This window comes from Zootoca vivipara, chromosome Z2, assembly GCF_965207765.1.
Source record: "Zootoca vivipara chromosome Z2, rZooViv2.hap1.1, whole genome shotgun sequence".
NCBI lineage: Eukaryota > Metazoa > Chordata > Lepidosauria > Squamata > Lacertidae > Zootoca > Zootoca vivipara.
In genome coordinates, this window is record NC_142585.1 from 27,993,155 (window position 1) to 28,016,031 (window position 22,877).

At 42.4% G+C, this 22,877-nt stretch overlaps 1 protein-coding gene and 1 long non-coding RNA gene across 3 annotated transcripts in view; one reads left to right on the forward strand and one right to left on the reverse strand.

The window, feature by feature from the left end:
- The window catches only part of LOC118084158 (ligand of Numb protein X 2), a 48,123-nt gene extending 46,929 nt beyond the window's left edge, over positions 1-1,194 (reverse strand). The window contains exon 1 of one of the 2 annotated variants that reach the window (XM_035113515.3): positions 1,011-1,194. The gene's annotated coding sequence lies outside the window, so the exon portion shown is untranslated. The remainder of the gene's footprint in view (positions 1-1,010) is intronic. The other variant, XM_035113518.3, reaches the window with a different exon arrangement.
- LOC148686602 (uncharacterized) lies at positions 739-22,710 on the forward strand. The gene is made up of 2 exons (XR_015948678.1): positions 739-1,019; positions 21,605-22,710. It is a non-coding gene; the product is annotated as an uncharacterized LOC148686602 (long non-coding RNA).
- Positions 22,711-22,877: the final 167 nt, after the last annotated feature.

Sequence of the window (22,877 nt, forward strand, 5' to 3'; positions counted from 1 at the left end):
AGAAGACAATAATCCATAATAATTGCTCTTGCACTGTTGCTGGGTGGTTCAAAACACGGTTTGGTTTCTGTTTTGATCACAACCATTCCAATAAGATTAATATTAATAGTATAATGCATTTGTATTATAAAAGCACCTGATGCTCTACTGAGTTCCACCCTTCCCATTCATGTCTGTCCATGAACCATGGACAGTTTCTAAACCCTGTTGCACAATTGTGACTACTTGCATTTTTATCTTGCCCTACCTCCATGGGGGATCAGGACCACATAAGCGATGGAACCCCTCTCCCCAATTTCTCTTCACAACCACCCTGTGAGATGGGACAATTGCCCTCTTAGCTAGACCTAAAGACCCTGAGGGCGACAAACACGTCACAGAGCTCTGAACTAGAAATTCACCTATACAATTATTAACACAAGTATCATGAAGGAAATTATTGCGGGGCGAGAGTAGGGAAATAATAATCCCCCCAAACATAACCCCCTACTCAAATTAAAGTCCCCCACTAATCCAAATTTTTAATCCGAGGAGTTTTGCAAATCGCCTGGTTGATTTTTCTCAAAACAGAAGTCAGCGAATAGTTAAAACAACAACAACACAGAACTGAACTCATCTTCACCATAACCCAAGTAACATTTTGAAGCTCTCTCCCTTTCGACATGAGTCATTTTTTATGCCTTTTTGCTGCTGCTGCTGTTGTTAGTATTATTATTGGTTCCACGCCCCTCTCAGGGCACGGAAGTCATCCTGAGGTGGTCAAAGGAGTGAGAGAACTCGGCGATCCTCTCTGAAAGGAGCCGCAGCCAAGAGTTCCTGCCTTCCTTCACAACTTACACTTCCCATCCAAACCCCGAAACTTTAAAACTCTAAAGTGCGGGGTGTTTTGTTTGTGTTGTGGTGAGAATTAACGATGTTGGGTGCGTCTCCCCCTCCGCGCTTGACCCGGTCTCAATCCCACGGCAGCTCGGGAGGAGGAGGAGGAGGGAGAAGGAGAGAGGCGGACTCACCTGGTGAAGGTAAGGCGCGGGGGAGAGGGCTCCTCAGACTCGCGGGAGGGCGGGAAAGGCGCCAAGGAAAAGCGCGGGCTCCCAGCTCTCCTCAGGGGACCCGCCGCCGCCGCCGAACCCGGCCCAGGTCGGTCGGGCTGAGGCAACGTGGCTGCCTCGCCTGTGAGTTTCCGGGCGGAGGAAAGAAAGAAAGACGAAACCACTGAGAGGGCGGAGAGAGGGAGGAGGAAGAGGAGGCGGATGCCGCTCAGGTGCCTCAGCTTGCCCGCCTCCACCCCTCGAAACAGCCGCCGCCGTCGCCGCCTCTTTCCCCGCCTGCCTTTGCCGCCGCCCCTCAAAACAACGCCTCACACGCGCGCCCGGCTGGTTGTCCTCCCCGGCCAGGTGCCCCCTTCCCCCCCCCCAACATAAGTTTCCTTTCTCACTGTGTCACACACACAAAAGATGTATAAAATGAATGGCTGGCTCAGATGCCGCCGCCCTTGGCCAAAATGTAGCCCCAAATCGCAGGCTACACCGCGGTGCAGACTCGGTTCGAACGACCTGGGAGACCAGGGTTCAAGCCTCGGTGAATCCCTCTCCCCAATTTCTCTTCACAACCACCCTGTGAGATGGGACAATTGCCCACTCTTAGCTAGACTGCACTTAGCTAGACTGACTCTCTGGCTTTCCAACCCGGGTCGTCTTTGCCTGCTCTCAACCTTAACCTGCCTGCAGCATAGCTGTCAACCCTCCGTTTTTTTGCGGGAAACTCCCATATTCCAAGCCACAGCTGTCAGCTTTCCCTTTTTTTGCTGGACACTCCCTTATTCCAGCGCTGTTTCCGCGCTGCTATCCTGGATTGTTAGATATACCGTACGTAGACTGTCCCCGGGACAGGTGAGGCTGCTGCTGATCCCTTATTTTCAAATCCGAAAGTTGACAGCTATGCCTCGCAGAGTTGTTGTGAGGCCACCTTATGCTCCTTGCAGATGAGGAGGGAGAGTTATTTATTTCATATAATTTATGCACCGCTTGATTGTAGCACACACACACACACTGTTTATGAAAAGATAAAAAATTAATTTGGGGGTGGGCAAAATCCTCAGATGGTGACAGCAATCACGAAATTAAAAGACACCTGCTTCTTGGGAGAAAAGCAATGACAAACCTAGACAACATCTTAAAAAGCAGAGACATCACCTTGCCTACAAAGGTCCGTATAGTTAAAGCTATGGTTTTCCCAGTAGTGATGTATGGAAGTGAGAGCTGGACCATAAAGAAGGCTGATCGCCGAAGAATTGATGCTTTTGAATTATGGTGCTGGAGGAGACTCTTGAGAGTCCCATGGACTGCAAGAAGATCAAACCTATCCATTCTGAAGGAAATCAGCCCCGAGTACTCACTGGAAGGACAGATCCTTAAGCTGAGGCTCCAATACTTTGGCCACCTCATGAGAAGACAAGACTCCCTGGAAAAGACCCTGATGTTGGGAAAGATGGAGGGCACTAGGAGAAGGGGACGACAGAGGACGAGATGGTTGGACAGTGTTCTTGAAGCTACCAACATGAGTTTGACCAAACTGCGGGAGGCAGTGGAAGACAGGAGTGCCTGGCGTGCTATGGTCCATGGGGTCACAAAGAGTCGGGCACGACTAAATGACTAAACAACAAAAAAATCCTCAACGCTACTTTAAAACATACAAAAGTTAAAACACTAAAACCTCCTGATGGGTTCCTGTACTTAACACTTGTAGCCCAATCCTAAACACACATCCTAGGGAGTCAGACCCATTGAACACAATTCACTTTTGTTTTTTCTTGTCTACAGTTTCTCCATCAGTCCTAAAAAGTGGTGGGGTGTTACATAAACTGCCCATTATTAAGTTTGCACCCCACATTTATATGCAACTCTAGAAAGTATTGTTGCATGCCACCCCAGTCTCCAAGTGGTGTGAGATTCCATGGGTTCCAAACGCTTCCTTAAGAATGGGGCACAGTGGAGACTGCTACCTTTATGATATATGGTTTATTTACACATATTCCGGTGTGTAAGATGACGGGGCGTATAAGACGACCCCCAACTTTTCCAGTTAAAATATAGAGTTTGGGATATACTCGCCGTATAAGAAATACGACCCGGCGTACAAGATGACCCCCGACTTTTGAGAAGATTTTCCTGGGTTAAAAAGTAGCCTTATATGCAGGAATATACAGTATATAGAACTTGAGCCTACTATGGAGGCAGTGACGCATTAAAGCCTATGGAGGCCCCTAGGCAGTCCAAATATCCAGGCCCCTCTTGCAGATTATCTCCTAATACGTTTTTTATTTTACCAACCAATAGTTTTAATAAACCCATTTTAATCCACTGACATGAGGCTCCTAAAAGGCCACCTGGCACTGGATGGAGGCATAGGAGTCAACTTCCAGATAGGAAAATAAGGGAAAATAAGGGATCAGCGGTGGCGCGGCACCAGAAGTCGCTTCTGCGCATGTCCAGACATGCGTAGAAGCGACTTCCGGTGCCGGTTCTACCCGATTTCCAGTGCCCAGACATAGGCAGAGCGGCACCGGAAATCAGTTCTGAGCATGTCCAAACATGCGCAGAAGCGACTTCTGGTGCCGGGCTGCCCATGTCCGCATGTCTGGGCACCAGAAATCACTTCTGTGCATGCTCGAGCATGCACAGAGGCGATTTCTGAAGCCAAGTGAGCGAGCAGCCAGCCGGGAGCTGGAACATGGCTGCTAGCACCGGCAGGAGCTGCAAATCCGGGGGATTTACGGGATATTTTTCAATCTGGGGGTTTCCCGCGAAAAACGGGAGACTTGAGAGCTATGGATGGAGGGGTTCACAGCATTAACACTCCAAGAGGGCTTTGCTTCCCCCATAGCCACAGCCTTGGATTTAAACATAAATCACACATCTCTCTGACTCTCTGGCTTTCCAACCTGTTGCTTTCTGCTCCTAGCTCCTAGCTCACATCTCTCAACTCTCTAGTCTTTGTCTTTCTAAGGTAACTACTAGCCAGTTGAGGGAAGTGCCTGCCTTTGGAACGGATTAAAATCGTAAGTCGAGGCACCACTGTATTTGGAATTGGAGCAGAACTGAACTCCACTGCCGAGCCGGTCTGCTTTTATAGAGGCTGGCTCAAACAATGTATCAAACATAAATCAAAGTTCCCTCCTAAAACAACTGATGAGGACCTGACTGAAAACTATATACAGTACACCAATACATAACAAAACTGTACCGGTATAACTTCACAGTTGTGTTTTTTTGTTTTAAAGAATACCTAATGAATATTTCCCTTCTTATCTTGATAAGAGCTAAGAGATTTATTTCCACTATAACTATGTTACTTGTTCTCCTTAAGAATGCATGGATAGTTTTGGAGAGGCTTCAGCTCATCGCACCACATATCAATTCCCTAATTATTCAGCCACAGCAGCAAATAATATGCAGATGCATCATGGGGCATTTTCTTTTGCCTCCATCCTCAAGACATAGCAACACACACCAAGAGCTACAGGAGGAGTCCTAACTGGGTGGAATAGTTTTGAATCCAGGGTATGTCCCCACACCAGAATATATGGGCGTGGGTGGGCTCCATACCCAGCCACATCTGAGCCACTAAGGAGGGGTACTGCAAGAGAAGGACTGCATGGCCCAGCATTGGCATGGGCCAACCAACACTTTTGCATGCTGTTGGATAGTTAACTCCTCCAATAATGCAATTTGCCCAACCTTACTATGCCAGTTATCCATGGTGGCTCCAGTGTCATCCTTCAAGTATCAAGCGAAAACCAACTGAGCTGGCACAAATAAGCGTCCAATAAGAGGTTTAAACAGCAGTCCCGCATTTGTTCCCTGGAAAAGGCCAAAAGTGTGCCAAATCAGAGGATTTTACAGTTTTTTGCCCTGTTATTTCTTCTATTTGAGGTCCTGTACCGAGGGCCTTCTGGCGGTTCCCTCGCTGCGAGAAGCCAAGTTGCAGGGAACCAGGCAGAGGGCCTTCTCGGTGGTGGCGCCCGCCTGTGGAATGCCTCCCATCAGATGTCAAAGAGAAAAACAGCTACCATATTTTTAGAAGACATCTGAAGGCAGCCCTGTTTAGGGAGGCTTTTAATGTTTAATAGATTATTTTATTTCATTTTTCTGTTTAATAGATATTTTATTTCATTTTTCTGTTGGAAGCCGCCCAGTGTGGCTGGGGAAACCGAGCCAGATGGGCGGGGTGTGTATATATATCATTAAAAATACCTTACAACAGAGCCACCACATATCACAAGCAAACTTCTCTGTATCCTTTCCAACACAGGAGTAGCAGAAGGATTGAAGTATTTGCTGCAAAACAAGATTTTTTTTTTAGCATTGTCTGATGGATACAGGTGTTGACTTAAAAATAAAAGTTCCAAAAATAGAAGACCAATGGGTATTTTCAACATTAATAGACCAATCAGATTCCCACACTTCCTTCAGTTTGTGCCAAAGTCTTTATTGATCAGTTTTTACAAAGACCCGGCATTTGCTTACACTCTCCTTTAAATTATATAATTTAAAGATTTGGACAAATCCCTAGGTAAGGCAAGTGAAATTTGCATGAAATATCTAAATCTGTAAAGACCTGCCTGTTCAAAGTTTTTAATATTAAATTGCCTAGCACGTGAGGCAGAGTCCAGGTAATAGTGTAGCATGATTTAGAAAGATATGTTAGATATGTTAGATAAAAGCTTTTATTTTCTGTGTTTCCAAAGTTGTAGAGTCCCTGCCAAAGTGAAGTCTGTTTCTTTTCAGAGAAGTGACATAACACCATTTTAACAAAATGAATGCTGTCTGTATAATCCAACCTAAGATTCCCTTTTCCACCTACACCCACTGATTTATTTGCCTTCTTGCCATGAAATAAATTGGATGTTGAATCTGGTTTGACTCATAATAAATCTTATATAGAGGAATGTCCCAGCCTTCTTCAGAGGCAGGTCTGTATCTATGAACCTTAGAGGTTCTTGATCTCTGAGAATCCAACTATACTCTGCCAGGAGCTTAGTATTGAGGACGGAATCACTGTTGTTAAAACTATATATATATATATATATATATATATATATATATATATACACACACACACACACACACACACACACACACACACACACACACACACAGAGAGGCAGGACAGCTTAGGAAGAGCACCTTCTTTATAGCTGCCAGATAGCTGGATTTTTTTAAAATTTTGTCTGTTCCATGGGCTTAGGAGGGGCAGCTGACTCCCTCAAAAAAGTTAATTTTTTAAAAAACCTTCAACTGACTGATCAAGTCACAGATAGCTCAGTTCTGCCCCCAAACAAAAGTCCTCCTCCCCACAAAAATCATGGCTACACCCATGGTCTGTTCCACTGGAAGTATTTTCTGCCATATGACACAATAATTTGCTCTAAAAGATTTATGCAGATGCTTATATACTCAAAAGTATTAATTATAGAGTGGAATACCTAACATCTGGAATAAGGAAATTTGAGTACCTGGATATATATTCAAAGACATCATCTGACATCGTATGTCTTTCCAAAATTCACTCAAAAGCCTGCTCTCATTACAAAAATTTCCAACTCAGATATGAGGTATTATTATTTATTATTTATACCCCGCCCATCTGGCTGGGTTTTCCCCGCCACTCTGGGCCGCTTCCAACAAATACCAAAATACATTAAAATATCACAGATTAAAAACTTCCCTAAACAGGAAGGGGAGGTAGGGGAACAACTGTCTGGTGGTCTTGTAGGATGAGCAGAATGTCATCAGCATAAAAGTTTAACAGCTGTTCTGTGTCATTAGCATTAATGCCTGTGATACTAAGGTTGGACCAAAGAGTGTTATCCAAAAATTCAATGACTAATATGAAAAGTTGGGGGACAGTGGGCAGCCCTGTTTGGGACATCTCTCCCCCCCCCATGAATCTAGATTAGCTCATATCTATGCAGTGGTAGGTTGAATAAATAGCATGTGGCAGTAAATTTGAGGCCAAATCTATAACAAGAAAGCGAGCTTAATGAAAAATTACAATTAACAGGGTCAAAACCTTTTGTTACATCCAGGGCCACTAGAATTAGGGGTGTTTTGTGTATTTTATGGAACTTAATGAAACTAAAGACCCTTCAGATCAGCTATATATATTTGAGGGATAAGACCCAACTGGTCATGATTAATGTTCTTTCCAATATGTTAAGTCTGGTAGGAAATAATTTATAATTTACTAGCTGGCCCGGCCACACATTGCTGTGGCTCATCCCTGTGATTGGCCCCACCCTGTCCTGACCCATGACCTATCCCGGCCCCTCGGCCCAACCTGCAAGGGCGAGCCGAGGTGCTATGGAGAGGGAAGCTTTCCTAGCTGCAGTACCAGTGTAGCTGTCGCTAGAGGGTGCTGTTTTGCAACCTCTCCTGTGCTCCCAGCATCCCCGGCTATCTGAGTTTTGTGTTCAGGAACAGTGGGTTTTGTCTGCTTTACCTTGCATAGGTGTGACATTTATCTACGCAACCTGTATATGGTCACTTGCATATTCGCTTAGGACGTTGTGTCCAAATTTGAACGCAAACAGTCAAGCGGTTTCGGAGAAAAGTGGAGACACACCCACATGCCCAGTTTACATTATATATATACAGATATACTTTTTAAGGTGCTGAACATAATATGGATATAGTATGTTTCCTTCTCAGTGCTTTGTTTTTAGAAAAGTAAATATTCATATCTAGGAGGAAAGCTTAATACGTTTCCCCATTGGAAGATAACCCATAATACTGAGGCTTGCATGCCAAGTATAAAGATTAGTAGTATAAGGTTATGATCTGGGCAGCATGAATAGTAATTGCAACTCAGTGGAATACAGCCCCAAATCTTACACTGGATGCTTGGTACCAATCGCTCTGGAATATAGCTTCAATGGAAAAAAATTACAAATAATTTGAGATTTTGACAAGGACTAGAACCACCACACACTTTTTTGTGATTTGGCATTCCTTTATGCGATATACAGTGGAACCAACATTTTCAAGGCAGCCCTCATTGCAATTCTGGCAAATCTGGAAGCAGATTTGATGGTTTGATAACTTTGATAGTCTTTACTTGGACTTTGTTTTTTTAACCCATTTGCAACTGTACTCATTCTTCATGCCTGTTTTATAGCTTTGTTTTTCATCTTTTAAATTTTTATTTGTTATAATAATTGTTCTCTCTGTTTTATATACATCATAACATATAATAGAAAACTTTACAAAAAAGAAAATAGAAAAAGATTAATAATGTACCAGGCTTTTTAAAGGTTATTCAGTTTAATAATATTCATGTCCACTTAATCTTTTTAATGAAACCCGATGTTATAATTGCTGTAGTTATGCAGTCATTTTGATCTCATGGCAAGCTTAAATTTGATTCTGGAAATATGGCAATTATTTTAAATTAATATTTATTTTCCTCTCATTTTGTTCCACTATGAAACATTATTCCCTTCTTTAAAATAGGGAGCCACTATGTTATAGTTGCTAAGGAATTGATGGTAGTCTCTCATTTAAATTTCACACTTGCTTTGTTTTGAGAGTAAAGCAACAGAACTTGCAATAAATTACCTAAGCTCAATTGCCATACCGAAAACAAACTCCCCAAACTAAATGAAAACATCTTCTTTTTGATAAGAACTTCATTTTCTTCATCCTTTATATTTGTGCAAGTAACGCTTCATCGTATCTTAAAATATTTCTGTTTTTGCACCTGTTAGTTACTGAAGTGGATAAATGTATGAATCATTGTTGTGAAGTAGATAAGAACCACTGACTCCTATGGAGAAACCTCCACTGATACAGAGTGCAACCAAAGGACAAAGTACTTTTTTCTGTTTGTTTGGCTCTCCCACTTTTGTAGGGAAGGGCATTTGTGCAGCTAGAAATCTGCTTTAAAAAACCCCAACCTGCTATAGAGGTAGAATGGTCAGCTCAACTAGTAAAAAGCAGAACAGAGTAGCATGCCAGGAACAGAGGCATACCTAGGCTCCCTTATGCCCTTGGCAAGGAACAACCCCCCCCATCCCTTACTCACCCCCCCCAATCCCTTACTCACTTGGCAATGAGATGTATTCATGCCTCCTTGTAAAGCAGCAAAGGAGTGGCCTGGGGAGCTTGTGAATGGGCAGGCAGGCAGGCTCCTAGCCACTCCAAGCCAGAGTGGAGTGGTGCAATTTTTGTGCTCCCCTGCCCCAGCACCTGGGGGGGGGGCATAGGACAACCTGGAAGAAAAACTTCCAATTGGTAGCCATGATATATGAATTTCTCCCATTTAGTTTGCAGTTCTCGTACCCTTAGTGGGGTATTGCTCTCATAAATGTTAATTAAGCAGTATAGACTCTTGCCTTTCCATCTTGTCACAGAGATTTGATGAAGAGATTTACAAAAGAATGGATGGAAAGCTAGGCTAGAGGGAGTGGGGGGGGCAGGGATGAACCTGGACACAATGTTCCTATTTTCTCCTTCCATACATTATACATAGTTTGTGTGAATCTATTCTTGATAGTAGTAGTGTTCTTAAGTCTAGTTTTAAAGAAGTGGTAGACTGTGGTTGGGATATTATCAATTATATATGTTTCTAATTGTACCCATTGCTCAGAGTCATCTTCCAAGATGAACAGAACCACATGTTTGACTTGATGAGCTATATAATATTATTTCAAGTTAGGGACTCCCCAGCCTGATGAAGAAAGGTATAAGAATTTGGAATTTCTCCTGGTTTGTTTTTTGGTGTGTGTGTTTTTTACAGGAAAGGATAAATGGTTTCCTTTTCCACTTACAGATGTAACTAAGGAGAATCCCGATGGGAAGAGTTTGGAATAGGCATGTTAGTTTCTCTTTATACTGTACAGTATTTGTAACTAGTCAGACACAGGCAACAGACCAAGCAGACCTCCTGACTGGGGGAAGCATCAGGTGAGAAAGAGGGCAAGGGCAGAACAGGCAAGGAAGAGAGGCAGCAGACAAGATACCTGGGTTCGTAGCGGGGGTTTAAGTGGGTGAGGGATCTGGGCTTGCTGTGGTAGTTGGTTTGACAGCGGCAGTGCAGCATCATGGGAAAGCTGTAGAGGTTTGGTGAGTAAAGGGAGGTGATTAAGGGAGGGGGCTTGGGCAAGGAGTAAAGAGGGACAGACTTTGGTGATGAGGGTTGGAGGATTGGTGGGGTTAGGGGATTGGTGAGCAAAGCAACCTGGGGTGTTAGCCCCTAGTAAGTTCATTTGGAGGGGTTGGGTTTGGGGATGGGTTTTTGGAAGATGCCTGTGTGTGAATTTGTTTATTGTGTGTAGATCAGTGCATGCAGTAAGGCTCTATTCTGATAGTATGAGCATCACAACAACTAGTAGATTCTTGTCTGCTGCAGCCTTCATCCACCTTCACAGCCGCCGTTGTAACACACTGCTTGTTATCTTCTGCCTGTCCTGACGTTGAGGACTTCTTGGATCATTCTTTGTCTAGCTCAGAGATTTTCAACCTTTTTGAGTCCATGGCTCCCTTAACCAACTACAATATTTCTGTGGCACCCCTGTGGTGCTTAGAAGCCCAGTTATGATGACACCCCTTGCCTGCAGAGCTGGCAGCCTCTCATCCTTTTTCAAACACCCTCCCTTGTGGAGTGTTCCCTCAACCTCCTTTCCTCTTCCCTCTCCTCCAGGCAGCTGTTGATGCCTTCCCTGGTCTCTGAGCTGCCTCCCACTCACCTAAGAGATATGCCTCCTAGAGGCACCATTCACCTGCGAAGGTTATATGGCTGCTGCAATAAAGAGGTATGCAAGACTTTGGGAAGCAGAGACGCAAGAGGATGTCAGTGGAGGGAGGGAAGGAAAGAGGGACAGAGGCCAGTGTTGCCTGCCACACCTTGACCATTATTCAAGGCACCTCAGGGTGCCATGACACACTGGTTGAAAACCACTGCTCTAGCTCCTCTCCTTTGACCTTACCGCCTTGGGTGACCCTGCTGGGAGTACGAGACTCCCAATGGCTTTGCTCACAAGGATCACAGGGACGTGCAAGCCCATGCACCACAACAAGGTGATGATCCAGTGAGTGAGCAAGTTGATAAAGGTTTTAAAGGCAGCAAATGCATGTGCTGATCATGTGGGCTGAGATATTATAAATAAGTATTATCTATTTGATGGCTAGATCAGAGTAATATTCTATGAAGAGGTGTTGTTATACATCATGACGGATGTGAAAGCCTCATTTGCCTGTAATTGTTTCCATAAAACCTCATATTTGCTTACTTTGTCACTGGGAACATTAAGTAGGTTGGATGTAAAGACAACAGTAGCATTTTTAGCAATTTCAGCAGGCAACATAAGTGCCTGCCTGCCATATCTGTGGGGAAATTATATGTTAATTGTAATAAATAACAAAGTACCGTAATGGACAGCAGCACAAATTTGAGAAAAGCTTGGAGATGACACAAAAAGGATACAGGGAGATAATGAAGAGGCACTTGGCTGGTTCCACCTACGTTTCTGCCACTGCTTAAGTGAAGGGACATGATGTTTCCAACAAGATTCTGTTCATGTTGCAACATGGGAAGAGTGAAAGGGCAGGGGGATAAATTTAAATGTCTGAATAATTATTATGTGCCGCAACTGAGATTCCCACATAAATGGCTGCATCATATAAAATGAGCAATTAGCTAACAAATTGTTACCAAATTGTTGCCTTGTGGAAATATATATTCAATAAACACGATAATATAAACTTCATTTTGTAATTCATTAAACTTCATTTTGTAATGACGCAGCACCAAAAAAGGGGAAACCAAAAGAGCAGTTGTGCTTTTAGATGATTTTCTAAGCATATTATTACTTGCTTCAGTGTTAGTTATATTTCACCTAAATAGGCTAAACTTGTAAGCTAAAATTCATTTTCTGCTTATCTTTTACCAAACTCCTTCATTTTCAACAGTTCCAACATAGGTGCATATATGAACCAGTGACTTCACAACCTCTCTGGTAAAACAGAGAAAACAAGGTATGACCATGACTGATCTTCACCTGAATCAAGTGCCAATGATATACTAATTTTAAAGTGCCTTGTGTATGACTATGGAAGTAGCAGTCATACCGTATTTTTCTGCCTACCTATAAGACGCCCCCTATTTTGGGGACTCAGATTTAAGAAAATGGGGCAGATGGCCCAGAGTATAAGACGCCCCCTAATTTTTGACATTATTTTTTAGGAAAAAACCCTAGTCTTATACACGGAAAAAATATCGTAATTCATAAATTTAAACCCAATATCTCTTTCCCATACTTCCCATGCTTTGCCTCCACTTTCATACTTGAGGTCCACTAGGAATTTAAATAGTGTAGAATTGAGACCTCATTGCTGTATTGTGCCAAAATTAGAGAGATCCTCAAATAGGGTCAGTGAGCATGATAGAGCCTCAGGTGTATGAATCATGTGCACAAATGAGGGGACTTGAGCTAGGTGCAATCAGTTGTAGACTAGAGATGAGATGTCTCACTTTTGAAGCTTGTATGACTTGCCCTCTGTCAAACAAGTCTCTGTCCCGCAAGTCTGCTTTCTGAAACATAAACAACTTTAATGCCAATACCTCAGTCTTTAAGGAAGAGATTACCTCACACCACACCGTGCAGTGACTTGAGATCTATCTATTGCCCCAAAATGGAAAGACTTACATATAAAAAAATGGAACTGGCTATTGCCAAAAAGGTAACACACAATTTTCATGTTGCTCAAAGCAAAGAGAAACTAGACATTTTCTTTACAATTTTGAGGGTTATTTCATATATTAATGACAATCACAGGACAGACCAATTATCACCCATTCAACAACAGATACTATCATAACATCAACATCTGAACATCAGATGCTAGAGAGGTTTATGGTTGTCTTTTTCATCTTCACTACAATGGGACAAACGAAACTCTAACCAGACTCCTTCCAATCACTCCAAGTTGCACAATGGAGATGTATAGGATAAAATATTTTAGAGGATGCTAGCTAGTGCCCTTACACCAGAGCCTGTCCTTACCCATAAGCATCATAATTCTTAATTAATTTGTAATCCAACTGAATCACATACTGTTTCTCTAGCTGTTGTTGGACTGTAACTCCCATCAGCCCTAGCTAAAAGGATCAGTGGTTATGGATGGTGTTGTAGTCCAGCAGCAGCTGGAGACACAAGTGTGAGAAACACAGTGAGGGTTAGGGAGATAGTAGGATGGGGAATATGGGATGTTCCTTTTCTGTTATTATGCCTTATTGTTTTCATTTTTAGCTTTATAAAATTGTATCAAATCAAATATAATAAAAATGGGGAAGGGAAAAGTAGGTCTTAAAAATATACATAAAGGGTTACCACCACATCTGTATTTTTCTCCTCCACAAGTTTAGTGTTGTGGGGAAAATGCCCATGTTTGTTGTAAAAAAGCCCTGCTATTTTGCACATTGTTCTCTTAAGCTGAATATTCATTTGGGATCTGTAAGGCCTGAGTCACTACTTTTGGAAATGGAAAAAGATGGAGAGTCACAGTGACAAAGCCAGGTTGTAGCAAGAGTTACATTGATTGGAGTCCCTATACCACTCTGAATTTGTCTCTAGCCAAGGTGAGCACCTTTGGACAGAGTGAAGACACCCTCTGCAGTATGAGCAAAACCAGAAATTAATGAAGTCATTCTGATGTGAACAGGATGAGAGAAAACTGTAATGCATCAAGGGAAAAAATCCTTTATGATAGTCTAAAGGGGTCAGGTGAACACAACTTAAGTAGGCAGAGAAGGTTAAAACAGGCCTTTTTTCTTTTTTAATGGAACTCAGGAAGTAGTGTCAGCAAGTCAGTGATCAGTTTGCAGTGTTATCGTGGTATATGGCATGCTTAATGCTGAAGATGACAGCAGTTTCCCAAGGCAGAACTTGACCTGACTTTTTCCCCATTTATGGGCAATGGATTTTTTTAAAATATAAATTTGCTTGCTGTTAAATCAAGGTTAATCTGCTCTTTTGAAATAGTTTCTACATTAGATTTTAGCATGCATACAAAAGTTCAGAGACCAATTAATCAAAAAAGGACATTTGGGAAGACTCACACCAGTACAAAGAAGAGAAAACATGCCAGCAGAAGCTTAGGGCACTTCTAGACTGTCATTATTTCAAAATGCAATTCAATCACACAGCAGCAAATTCAGGCTGCACAATGAAAGTTGTCTTCTTTATTAGACTTCTTGGTGATAAGGGAACATGTACGCAGTTGGAGGATGGATGGCGGTTGGAGGATGGATGGTGGCTAACGGATTGAAGTTGAATCCTGGCAAGACAGAAGTACTATTTGTGGAGGACTCCCTGGTCCTGAATGGGGTAACTGTGCCCCTGAAGGACCAGGTGTGCAGCCTAGGAGTCATTTTGGACCCACAGCTGTCCATGGAGGCACAGGTTAATTCTGTGTCCAGGGCGGCTGTCTACCAGCTCCATCTGGTACGCAGGCTGAGACCCTACCTGCCCGCGGACTGTCTTGCCAGAGTGGTGCATGCTCTGGTTATCTCCCGCTTGGATTACTGCAATGCGCTCTACGTGGGGCTACCTTTGAAGGTGACCCGGAAACTGCAATTAATCCAGAATGCGGCAGCTAGACTAGTGACTGGGAGTGGCTGTCGGGACCACATAACACCGGTCCTGAGAGATCTACACTGGCTCCCAGTACGTTTCCGAGCACAATCCAAAGTGTTGTTACTGACCTTTAAAGCCCTAAACGGCCTCGGTCCTGTATACCTGAAGGAGCGTCTCCACCCCCACCATTCAGCCCGGACACTGAGATCCAGCACCGAGGGCCTTCTGGCGGTTCCCTCATTGCGAGAAGTGAGGTTACAGGGAACCAGACAGAGGGCCTTCTCGGTGGTGGCGCCCGCCCTGTGGAATGCCCTCCCATCAGATGTCAAAGAGAAAAACAGCTACCAGATTTTTAGAAGACAACTGAAGGCGGCCCTGTTTAGGGAAGTTTTTAATGTTTAATGCTGTACTGTTTTAATATTTGGTTGGAAGCTGCCCAGAGTGGCTGGGGAAACCCAGCCAGATGGGCGGGGTATAAATAAATTATTATTATTATTATTATTATTATTACTACTACTACTACTACTACTACTACTACACCCACCCTTGTGGATGTCAGGATCTAGAATAAATCTAGATTGATTAATTGAGGATGAGCATGGACAATTCCACATTGAGAAATAATGCATTTTTTGCTACAAACATGTGAGTGTGTAGCTTCAGTGTTGCCCTTGTAGAATTCACTGGGGAGGAGGGATCATTTTCTTCTGCCTGCCATTGTCTCTGCCTCTGTGCTAGCTGGGGCTGGTGGTAACTGGAGTCCAAAACACCAGGCTGGAGGAAAACTGGACTCAAGTGTTTCTCTCTATTTGCAATCACAAAGGTTCCCTGTTTGGTAGCAATGGAAGTTCCAGCCATCACCCCCCTGAACAAGTGTAACCTGGCAACATCAATGAGAAAGGGGTTTGCTATCTATTTATACATTAGGTTTATATACTGTCTTTTCCACACAAAAACTGGAGCTATCAATTTTCCTGGCATGGAAAGTTACTCTATTTATAGTTCCATAAAGGAGCTGCCAGCCAGTCTCAGTCACAGGCTTGTGGCCAGAAATGTGGCTGACAAGGTGAAGGGAGTATTGGGGAATCTTCACAATGAATGTGAAATGAGCTGAATAATGTTTACAGTGTATCTTTAAAGTGATGTAAGACACAGTAATAGAATCAACATTTAAATATAATCAAAAATAAGTTCAAAGTGTTTTTTTCCAACTATCCCTTGATCTTTGCACTCATTTGCTGGAATTCTAGAAATCAGGAACATGCTTACTTCTTACTGAATATTTGGGTATTGTTGCATATTTCCCATAGAGCAGATGGGCCCTGGGTACAGGCTAAAGCTACATACATGAGGCCACTACTTGGCTGAAACTAAGGAGGTTTCACTCTGATCGGTACCTGAATGGCTGGGTTCGGTGATGGAAGAAAAAGCAGGGTGTGAATGTAATAGCCTAAAATAAACTCAACTATTTGCATGCAGAAGGTCCTAGGTTTTATCTCTCTTACCTCCAGGCAGAACTCAGGGGGAAGTATGTTGAGACCCTGGAGATTTTCTGCCAGAGTAGACAGTATTGATCTAAAAGGGCCATTGGTCTGACTCAGTATGAAGCAACTTCCTGGGTAGAAAAATTAAATCTGAAAGTTTAAGGAGGGGAGCATGGAATGTTTTGGTGGGTAAATAGTAGTCAAGCTTCATCACAATCATGGATCTCTACTTTTGGTGATGAATCAAAAACTTCTGCTTTTAATTACCTCAAGCCTGCCAGCAGATGTCAGTGTAGATTTACAGAACAGGAAATTCATCTGGCCAGAAGGATAAACATTGCAGTAACTGATTCAGGCCGCAAAGCAAAATCACTTTGATGCAGATTCAAATTGAAACTCTAAGAGTTTCCTTCCCATGTTGCTGGGGTAAAGTGAGAATAGAGGCTGGGCCCCAAAAGGAAATCCATATATGATGTTTGGGTGAGGTATAAAAACCTATTAAAAAGAAAAACACCTTGGTGGCTATCCCCAGTGGAAGCAATATCAGTTAAAAGATTAAATATGAAAGGAAAATGGGCCACCTATAGAGGGATTTTGATGGAAACCGATAATGAGTTAGAAATGAAACCATTTGATGAAGTTGGTGAGTATTAACAGGTTGGTTGCAATATCATCAAGTAAATGATATACAGTGATACCTTGGGTTACAAACACTTCAGGTTATAGACTCCACTAACCCAGAAATAGTACCTTATGTTAAGAACTTTGCTTCAGGATGAGAACAGAAATCAGGCAGCGGGAGGCCCCATTAGCTAAAGTGATACTTCAGGTTAAGAACAGTTTCAGGTTAAGAACGGACCTCCAGAAAGAATTAAGTTCTTAACCAGAGGTACCACTGTATATAACAAAGACAAAAAGAAAAATGGCTTTGAAACTACAAGATAAGTGGCGGAGCATCATGCTCCAGCACTGGGGGCAGATAGCAGGCAGGGGCGTGGCTGACATGCACCCCAGGGGCATGGCATGCCACCTGCAGGGGTGTGGCACACGTCCTGGGGGTGTAGCGTGCCGCTTGAGGGACGTGGCACCCAGTGTGGGGGGCACCCACAGTGGCACCCCATCGGGATCGTGGTGCTGGGGGCAATGCGCTCCCCCCACCCCCCTCTTCCTCCGCCAGTGTACAAGATCTAAGCTAGAAACTGAATTGTTGGGAGGTAAAAGTAAAATTCTGTCAAAAATGTATAATTTATTATTAGAATAGCACACAAAAGATGAAGAGGTAAAAGAGGTAATGATAAAATGGGCGAAAGACTTTGGATATAATATTCAATTTGAATCATGGTCAAAGTTACGGAATGAAGGAATTAAATTTATGGCATGTATGGCGTTGAAAGAAAATATAATGAAAATGATGTATAGATGGTATTTAACTACAACTAAATTAGCTAAAATGTATAGAATGAGAAATAAGAATGGTTGGAAATGTAATGCTAAAGAAGGGAAACAAAATTTAAAAAATCCTTCAGTAGCACCTTAAAGACCAACTAAGTTGGTCTTTAAGGTGCTACTGAAGGAATTTTTTTATTTTGTTTCGACTCAAACCAACACGGCTACCTCCCTATAACTAGAGGTAAAGAAGGGGATATTTAACCATATGTGGTGGACATGCGATAAAGTTAAATTATTTTGGGGAAAGATTTATAATGAGTTCAAAAACATGTTTAGGTATACTTTCCCCAAAAAACATGAAGCATTTCTGTTGGGTATGACAGGAGAGGAAATTGTTTATGTATGCCACTGTGGCAGCTGGAACTTTATTAGCCCAAAAGTAGAAACAACAAGAATTACCAATGGTTGAAGAATGGCAGATGAAGATGATGGAATATGTGGAACTGGCAAAACTGATGGGGAAAATCCAGAATGACCAAGTGTTCCAGAGAGAGTGGGGTAAATTTATTCTCTATATAGACAATCATTGTAAACATATAAAGACATTAGCAGGACTGAGATAAATCTCACAACGTTTAATAGAAAGAAGCTTCTACATGTGGTTAAAGACTAAAATAATATTAAGGAAAAAGGTAGAATTGAGATGGTATTAATGTGTGGAAATATGATGTAGGTATACAAAAACCAGACGACAGGATGGAGGGACGTCGAGTGGCTCATTGGAGCTAAAAAATTTTTAAAAGGAAATAAGATGTTATATTCATGTTAAAAATGGAAAACCAATAAAATATTTTTTTAAAAGAGAGAATAGAGGCTGGGCCCCAGTGCAACTCCTCCCCAAAATTCTTCTAGCCAGTTATTATGTACAGGGCCGGTGCTAGGGCTTTTTGCGCCCTAGGCAAAATCACCTTCTGGCGCCCCCGGCACATGCATCATGACACATGATGGAGGACTCACAGCGTCCCCTCCATAGGCGGGAGGAGCGCGAGCGCATGCCATGGGAGGGCGGCCGTGGCACGGGGCTTTTGCGGGGCAGGCTGGCCAGCGCCCCCTCCATTTACGCGCCCTAGTTTGCCTAAATGGATGCACTGGCCCTGATTATGTATTAAGAACTGATCTTATGTGATGTCCACAAGCATGGGAAGATGGCAGCAGGCTGGGGAAAGCTTATTTCGCCCCTAGCTACTAACCACTGACAGTGAAAAACTTGTAAGCAGATCATCAAGTGGTTAATCCAGTGATGGGCAACCTTTTGAGCTTGGTGTGTCAAAATTTGCCAAAAAACCGAGAATAACTCGGGTGGTGTGTCACTGCGAGAAAAAAACCATAATTTCGCGATATTTATAGTTTAAATAACAAAAATGTATAATTGTAATATATAACTGTATTTAATAAACAAAAAACTAATTATTTAACCAAACCAAACCCCAAACCCTTTATTTATCACAAAGTGCCCAGCGTTGTTGAGCTTTTTGTGGGGAGCTGCTGACCAAAGTTTTGGGGTTTTTTTTGGAGGGTGCAAAAGCTGCTTTGCTTTTGGGGGGGGTGCCCCAAAGCTGCTGCACTTTTTGGGGGGAGAAAGAGAACAGAAATGAATGATGAATAATACCTTCACTGGAACTAACACGCAGCTGTCATAGTCTGCCAAAGCGCAAAAAACCCCCAGCACAGAACGGGTTCAAAAATGACCGCTGTTACACCCATCATCTGCCAAAGCGCCAGAAAAAACAGCACAGAAAGGGTTAAAAACCAATCTCTGGCTACCAGCAACAACAACAGCATGAATGGGCCAATGGGGGCGCATGCCAGCAGTGAGGGCTCTGTGTGTCACGTCTGACACGCGTGTCATAGCTTTGCCATCACTGGGTTAATCAGTTAAAGGTAGCTTTAAATACTGCATCCAGTCTCCTGGTAACCAAATGGCCCCATTCAGAGGTCATGAGCATTTCCAGCTGGATGGGTGTCTGTTTTCTTCATAGAGCAAAATGTTAGAGTGGGTGGCATGTGACGTTGTTCAACTAGAGCTCAACCGCAGATCCCTTCTTTTCCATTTGTGCCTGCTGCTGTTAAAAAGATACAGTTGACTTTTCTCACCATTACATTGACCCGTCAACTATGTGACTCGCAATGACATCATCATGTACACCTCTATGGGATGGGGTGAGGTAGAAGTTGCAGCTTCAGGTTTTTGTGAGCTCCTGGACTATCAGCCCTCCCACCAATCTATTCTGTTTTTCTGCCTTAGGCAGAACATCTTTTTGGGGGGAGGAGAGAGGTATATAAAATTGTGTGTGGTGTCGAGAAAATGCAATACAAGAACTCAGGGTCATCCAATGAAGCTGAGCATTAGAGAATTTGGGACAAATCAAAGAACATACTTCTTCATGCAACACATAGTTAAACTGTGGAATTCGCTTCTACAGGAGATAGTGATGGCCGCTAACTTTAAAAGAGGATTTGGCACATGGAGGATAAGGCTACTAGCCACAATGGCTACGTTCTGGATTCAATGGCAGTATGCCTCTTATTACCAGCTGATGGGAATTCCACACAGGAGGAGAACAATTGTGTTCATGTCCTGCTTATTTATATTATCATTATTTATTATTTAGAGTTTTATGCCACTTTTAAAAAGGTTCAACGCAGCTCACACGAGAACAAAAATGAAAACCAACATGTTTTTATAAGAATAGTCAAATACAAAACCATTTCAAAACTGAACAGCAATCCAACAAATCAGGCTGGCTGTGAGAATTGGATGTTGGACTCGAAGGGCCATTGGTTTGATCCACCAGGACTCTTCTGTTCTATTTTTGATGATTTTATAGGAAAACATTTTTACCCCTCACTCCTTAACCCAGGGCTTCTTACCAGATTAGGAATAAAAAAGTCCCTGCCCTCAGACTCATGTTGTTGGATTCCACCTCCCATTGGCCCTGAGAGCAAGGCCAATAGTTGACATGATGGGAGATGTTGTCCAGCCCCACATGAAAGGCCACAGGTTCCTCATCCCATGACCAAAGTTAGCTAACTTTTGGCCCTTCAGAAGTTACTCACCTACAACTCCACCCCTGATGTTTAGCCATGTTGGCGGAAGATCATGAGAAATAGAGTCCAACAACATCTAGATGGTACATCTCACTGCCTTTTACTATCAACTGAAATGAAACCACAAAGCCAATACAGTGGTACCTCGGGTTACAGACGCTTCAGGTTACAGACTCCGCTAACCCAGAAATAGTACCTCGGGTTAAGAACTTTGTTTCAGGATGAGAACAGAAATTGCACAGCATTGGCGCGGCGACAGTGGGAGGCCCATTAGCTGAAGTGGAACCCCAGGTCAAGAACGGTTTCAGGTTAAGAACGGACCTCCAGAATGAATTAAGTTCTTAACCTGGGGTGCCACTGTATTTACTTACTTATTTACGTGCTTATTTATTCTTTTACTATTACTTATTATTTACTTAACTGTTTAAAAATACTGTAATTGGATGGTAAGTTGTTAGTAAATTAAGGCAAGCACATGAACCTGACCTTTGAAGAGTTTTGTTAAGTAAAATATTTTATGACTTACCAAATGTCTAGCTCTGTGCTAGGGATGTAGGATAGCTTGGGAAGTGCTTTTAAAAAGGGACATTTTTAAGAACACATTGAAACGGCTGTTATTATTTATATGGAGAGTGTGATGTTTTGTTGTTTTGTTTTTCATAAGTGTTATGTTAGACGATATATTAATGTATTATATGATCCCTTCTTTCCCCCTTCCCTTACGATATTTTGTGTATGTGTATGTGTTGGAGACCTTTGGGTTACAAGTGACTAATAAATTTAATCATAGCTGCCAAGTTATCCCTTTTTTTAAAGGGATTTTCCCTTATGCTGAATAGGCTTCCTCGCGAGAAAAGGGAAAACTTGGCAGCTATGATTTAATAAATAATAAATAAATAGTCTCTGATTTAATAAGAATTGGTAGGAATCAGATTTGAGGAAGGGTGATAACCATTTAAGTTCCTCTCTGACCTTATATTTTCATCAACAGGATTACTGAGTCCACCAGCTAAGACTCAAGAAATTCAAGAATGAACCACCAACCATGGAAGTTTTCCTGTGGCCAGAAGAGTGGGCAAAAGTACCACCCCCAACTTCCTCACCGTTTTTGAAGTGAAAGCCTAATTCTGAGAGTTCATGTGGTGCAGTAGTCAGGTCAGGACTGTGAATGTTCCACTCATGGGCACACATGTGAACAGAGAGGTGCCTCTTCTGGTGCCCATAGGGTTCCCTCCCCACTTTGAAATTTGGCTTGAAACAAGCATCCTATTGTAGCCAACAGTTTGTAGTGGGATGTGGTGCCTACAATAGTTTCCCTTCCCTTGAGTGCTGCTTCTCTTCTTTTCCCTTCCATCCAGAAATTCTTGCTTTCATCACTGAATATCTAGAGTAGAAAAAAAGGAGATCTTCTGGGGGTGAGGAAGATTTTGGGTGCAGTGCCCAGGCCATAGTGGGAATGCTAACATTGACACAAAGAGCAGCAGTATATCAACTGGCACTTAAGTTTCCCCCAGCCTTTCTAAGACTTTGAAAATGGGATTTAAAAGGAATTATCATCTTTCATGCAGCTGAACTTTGATGAGAGTGGACAGGAGCACCAGAGGAAGCAATGGTCTCACAAATAGGATTGGGACCAATACTGGCCATGGATGCCTTTTCTGGGGCATGTTTGCATGTAGTATTAAGCACCAACTCCCTCTAGCTTACTGATTCTCTCACATTAGCTCTTTCCAACCCCTTTTGTCACTTTCTACCTTTCTATCACTTTGCTCCCCTCAAAGCATTGCAATTTCCTTGCAATCCCCTGACAAGTCACCCAGCAGCTCAATATATAACAAGTAAGGATATGTCACTGTTACTTTAGCAACCTTGCTCAGCAATGGGCATTGCTCTTCTTAATATTTGTTTTATAGCTTTCAGTGGATTAAGCTATTTTATTTCTTTAAAAATCTGTTTTTTAAAAGAAATTATTTTATTCATACTTCCATGATTTAAAGAAATAAATTGGGCTTTACTTGTATTTTGTTAGTTAGAATGTGAGCCTGATGCATGTATTTTTATAAATAATATTTTAATAAACAGTTGGTTTCTCTATCATCCCATTTATGCTTATTAGTTACTTTTTTTTCAATCCATGCAAATTGTATTTTTTGTCCTTTTTTCTGTGAAAAGTGGGTTGTTAAAGGAAAATTTAAAACACACAGGACCCTGAAAGTTGTGAAAGAAAGTGGATTCTTTGGGGGGTGGGGGTTGGGAATCATGAA